The sequence below is a fragment of the Phyllobates terribilis genome, unplaced genomic scaffold, assembly GCF_046119375.1.
Source record: "Phyllobates terribilis strain yellow unplaced genomic scaffold, ASM4611937v1 Scaffold_12__6_contigs__length_324123572, whole genome shotgun sequence".
Taxonomy (NCBI): Eukaryota; Metazoa; Chordata; class Amphibia; order Anura; family Dendrobatidae; genus Phyllobates; species Phyllobates terribilis.
This window is the reverse complement of record NW_027362772.1, coordinates 21,236,792-21,242,791: the sequence shown is the minus strand read 5'-3', so window position 1 is coordinate 21,242,791 and position 6,000 is coordinate 21,236,792.

Below are 6,000 nucleotides of genomic sequence, written 5' to 3'. Positions count from 1 at the left end.
AGCATCACATGCTGGAAACAAACTTGTTTATCCACAATTTTGGAAAGGTGCCAACAATTTCTGTCTGTCCCATTTTTGGGGTTTTGTGTGAAATTATGTCCAGTTTGCCTTTTTTTTTTCCTCCCTTTTTTGAGTTGTTCCAATACACACAAAGGAAATAAACCTGTGTGTAACAAACGTGTAATTGCAGTAATTTTCTGGGAGAAATACTTCATTTTCTGAAACAATTTCAAGGGTGCCAACACTTTCAACCATGACTGTGTGTGAGGTTATATATATATATATATATATACACTCTGCAACATAATTGCATAAATGGCAATTCCATAATCTATCCAGCGAGGCATGCCATCTTCCCGCAGGGCTCTACATCTGCAGCCATCACTTATCTGCTCCCTCTAAGAAAAGGAGAGGACTTCATAAATATCCTAGACATTAACTTTGGAGGGCGATGGAAAAAGTCCTCTGTTATCTGCTGCCGGCGTCCTCTTGTCCTTCACTCTGCCCTTCACTTATACAATGACGACTAATGAAGCCGCATCCTGATAAATGACAGCCCAAATATCTGACAATGTCTGAACACGGGCAGGCGAATGATAGGATTATATCACAGGGTCCGATATTGACAGTAAGGTGATGAAAACCTAAGCCATTTCTCCTCCCCCGGCCTCCTGACTGCATCATTCACTCTGAAAAACTGCTAAACAGATAGACTGAGATATAGTGAGAGGCACATACATCCATATTGTTTTCTCTACCTCCAGAGCTGGATTCACAGCTACACTTTCCAGTACTGTATTATAGTGTCCTTCATGCTGCAGCTTTCTAGTAAGCATTTTATCTCATCCCAGTGCTCTATTCACATCTACACTGCTCAGTACTGCTATATAATGTCCTTCCATGATGCTACTTTTTAGTGTCTCACCCCAAATCTCTTCACATCTACACTGCTCAGTGCTGCTATATAATGTCCTTCCATGATGCTACTTTTTAGTGTTTCTCACCCCAAATCTCTTCACATCTACACTGCTCAGTGCTGCTATATAATGGCCTTCCATGATGCTACTTTTTAGTGTTTCTCACCCCAAATCTCTTCACATCTACACTGCTCAGTGCTGCTATATAATGTCCTTCCATGATGCTACTTTTTAGTGTTTCTCACCCCAAATCTCTTCACATCTACACTGCTCAGTGCTGCTATATAATGTCCTTCCATGATGCTACTTTTTAGTGTTTCTTACCCCAAATCTCTTCACATCTACACTGCTCAGTGCTGCTATATAATGGCCTTCCATGATGCTACTTTTTAGTGTTTCTCACCCCAAATCTCTTCACATCTACACTGCTCAGTGCTGCTATATAATGTCCTTCCATGATGCTACTTTTTAGTGTTTCTCACCCCAAATCTCTTCACATCTACACTGCTCAGTGCTGCTATATAATGTCCTTCCATGATGCTACTTTTTAGTGTTAGCTCACACCAAAATTCTTCACATCTACACTGCTCAGTGCTGCTATATAATGTCCTTCCATGATGCTACTTTTTAGTGTTTCTCACCCCAAATCTCTTCACATCTACACTGCTCAGTACTGCTATATAATGTCCTTCCATGATGCTACTTTTTAGTGTTTCTCACCCCAAATCTCTTCACATCTACACTGCTCAGTACTGCTATATAATGTCCTTCCATGATGCTACTTTTTAGTGTTTCTCACCCCAAATCTCTTCACATCTACACTGCTCAGTGCTGCTATATAATGTCCTTCCATGATGCTACTTTTTAGTGTTTCTCACCCCAAATCTCTTCACATCTACACTGCTCAGTACTGCTGTATAATGTCCTTTCATGTTAGTTTTTTAGTGTTTATCTGACCCTGGGCCGGATTCACAGCTACACTGCTGAGTACTGCTGTATCATTATACAGCAGTACTCAACATGTCCTTTCATGTTAGTTTTTTAGTGTTTATCTGACCCTGGGCAGGATTCACAGCTACACTGCTCAGTACTGATGTATAATGGCCTTCCATGATGCTACTTTTTAGTGTTTCTCACCCCAAATCTCTTCACATCTACACTGCTCAGTACTGCTATATAATGTCCTTCCATGATGCTACTTTTTAGTGTTTCTCACCCCAAATCTCTTCACATCTACACTGCTCAGTACTGCTATATAATGTCCTTCCATGATGCTACTTTTTAGTGTTTCTCACCCCAAATCTCTTCACATCTACACTGCTCAGTGCTGCTATATAATGTCCTTCCATGATGCTACTTTTTAGTGTTTCTCACCCCAAATCTCTTCACATCTACACTGCTCAGTACTGCTGTATAATGTCCTTTCATGTTAGTTTTTTAGTGTTTATCTGACCCTGGGCCGGATTCACAGCTACACTGCTGAGTACTGCTGTATCATTATACAGCAGTACTCAACATGTCCTTTCATGTTAGTTTTTTAGTGTTTATCTGACCCTGGGCAGGATTCACAGCTACACTGCTCAGTACTGATGTATAATGTTTTCCATGCCTCTGCTGCTACTACTTCTGAACATGTGCTACATAGCAGGCATCCCTCATGTCTGTGTATGGGAGACATCATGACCAAGGAGCCTTCCTTGGTGAGAGGTGTATGATGTTGGACGCCGCATCTTATGGGTTAAACTTCAGGTTCGATGGTTTCTCTGATGCTCGTACAAGTTTGTGCAGCTTCGGTTTTCTGTGGTGCACATGTGCGGTAAGGAAATATTGGGGAAAGTAGTAAATCTAGATGATGGGGAGCTGATCACTTGCAGTAGCGGAGTCCTCGGTGTCAGCTTTGATCAGACGATCGCCCCCGGACATTTACCAGACAGTGACAGGAGGCGAATATTCGCCCTGGAGCGCCCACTAACTGTTACCTGGTGTAATGCAATAACAGTCGCTGTAATTACACAGAAAAATGTATCTCAGCGTTCAGCAGTCGCCAATTAGGAATGTAAATGGCTTCTTATCTATAGTGACATCTACAAGGATAACTCCGGAGGGCCGCAGGCTGCTATAACCCCCACTGTACAAAGCTGGGGGAAGTCTGCATTTCAAATGATTGCAAGGAGACCATTTTAAAGCATTTTGCCAAAATGTTGTTTTTTTTTTTTTTGTTTGTTTTTTATTTCTCATTTACAAAATTATTTAAAAAATAAAATGTAATTTTACATTTATTAAAAAAAAATATATATTCATTTTTTTAAATGTGCAATTTTAATTTAGTACAAAAATGTATAATTTATTCATTTTAATATAAATATTTTTGTACTAAATTAAAATGTTATATTTAAAAAAAAAAAAAGTTTTACAAAATTGAAATTTTAACATGTATTTTTTTTTTAGAATTTAGTACAAATATATTCATTTTTTTTTTTACTTGAAATTTAGTAAAAATATTTTTTTGATGTAAAATTAGCATTTTCAGTGCAAAGCTGTTTACAATCGTTCATTTTTTTTATTTAAATTTAGTAAAAAAAAAAAAAAAATTTACTAAATGTTTGAATTTTTTCTTTTCCTTCAGTCTTATGTGAACATAAACTACCTGAAATAAAAAAAAAATAAAAATCCTTAAAAAAAAAAAAAACAACACTGATTTATCCTCATCGGACAGGTTTGATAAATGTTCCTTTTAGCCACTTCTTAAAGGGGTTGTCCAGGCAAAATCATTTGATATGCTGAAAAAGCAATAAACAAATGTATAGTTGCCTCGGGATCCAGCGCAGGCCGCTAGATGATGCATTATGGAAGTCACCTTCCTGCGGTGGCCAATGACAGGTTGCAGCGGAACCGCTTCTACTTCCTGTCAGACCATAGAGAGGACTGCGCTGGATCCCAGTAAGTGCTGGGAGGTGAGTATAGCTCTGTTTTTTTACTTACCAAGTCAACAGTAACATTTAACCCTTTTAAAGAACCTAAGAATTTTCTCACTTTCTCATCTGGCTGAAGCAGGAGCCTCCTCCTTCTTATTTACTGTAGAACTTTAAGCCCCTCCTTTTGACTTATCCCTGTTCCCTCTCACAAAAGGAAAAGATTAGGAGTTTATTAACCCCTTTATTTTTTTTTAGACTTTATTTTAGGAAAACTGTAGATTCTGCAGCATTTTTATTCATTTGTAGGTTTACTGTCCCTTTAAAAGCAAAGCAGATACAATGTGTTCTGCATGACATGAGGGTTTAAAGAGAAGAATCCCTATAGCGCCCCGGCCTCCTCAAACATCACACTTTGAAGCGGGTTTGTATCAAGATGTATTTAAAAGGGACGCTCTACACTTTATGATTAGTGCTTTTCCCCTCCCCCCACGGGTCTGTCTCCAACCTGCAGATCATCCAGTTCCCGACTGTCACATGTAATCTTATTATTTTGCGCTTATTGTACCTGCTCCTGGGTCCAACGATGCCCAACTAATTAAAGCAACTGAAAGATAAAGAGCTCATCTGCTGCCAAACACACGTTACATGAAACCTAACACCGCCACCATTGTGCTCGTCATCCTCCTGGTAACTGCATGTGCAAGATGCTGAATACAGGGCGAAGAGGAACATGGGACTTGTGATTCAGGAGATTGATCCATTTTACCTGAACAGATGCATTGTAGCAAACCATCAGAACAGGAGGGAGAGTTGTGCTCCTGATGGGCGCAGCTCATGGATGACTGTCGAAACTGGATGGGTTTGTAACGAAATCTCAACTTCGAGAATGTTTCTCTTCACTGACAGCAAGCAGAGGTCTTAAAGGGTAAGCAAACTTTCAAGTAACTTTTCTGTGCACATGAGAAATGGCACTAGATGTGGCCAATTTAAGAACTCGTATCCTTCGTTTTCACCAGTTTGCCAGCAGTATGGAGAACATTATCCAGCAATATTAGGCAATGTAGATGTGAATCCAGCTATGTGGTGAGATAAAACACTAGAAAGCTTCAGCATGAAATGGTACAGCAGTAGTGAGCTCTGTTTTGACTGCAATTATGTAATGAGGTAAATACTAGAGAGCAACAGCATGGAGGACATTAAATAACAGTATTGAGCAGTGTAGATGTGAATCCAATTATAGGGCGAGGTAAAACACTAGAAAGCTGCAGAATGGAGGAAATTATACAGCAGTACTGAGCAGTGTTGTGACTACATTTATGTAATGAGGTAAACACTAAAGAGCAGCAGCATTATATAACAGTATTGAGCAATGTAGATGTGAATCCAGCTATAGGGTGAGATAAAACACTAGAAAGCTGCAGCATGGAGGAAATTATACAGCACTACTGAGCAGTGTTGTGACTACATTTATGTAATGAGGTAAACACTAGAGCGCAACAGCATGGAGGACATTATATAACAGTATTGAGCAATATCGATGTGAATCCAGCTCTGGGATGAGATAAAACACTAGAAAGCTGCAGCATGGAGAAAATTATATTGGCGTACTGAGCTGTTTATGACTGCAGCTATATAGTGAGGTAAACACTAGAAAGCTGCAGAATGTAGGACATTATATTACAGTACTGAGCAGTGTAAATATGGATACAGCTCTGGGGTGATATAAAAGACTAGAAAGCTGCAGCATGGAAGAAATTATACAGCAGTACTGAACTGCGTAATGAATACCGCTGTGTGGTGAGCTAAAAACTGGAAAGCAGCGGAATGGAGGACATTATCCAACAGTATTGCGCTATATAGATGTGAATCCAGCTATGGGGTGAGATAAAACACTAGAAAGCTGTAGCATGGAGGAAATTATACAGCTATTTTGTGAATACAGCAGTAGAAAGCAGCAGTATTGAGCAAATAGATGTGAATCCAGCTATGGAATGAACACTGCAGAATGGAGAACATTTTATACAGCGCTATTGAGTTGTGTTGTGAATACAGCTCTGTGGTTAGATCAACCCTACAAAACATCAGTAAGACGGACATTATAGAACAGTATTGAGCAGTGTAGATGTGAATCCAGCTATGGGATGAGATAAACACTGCAGCATGGAGAA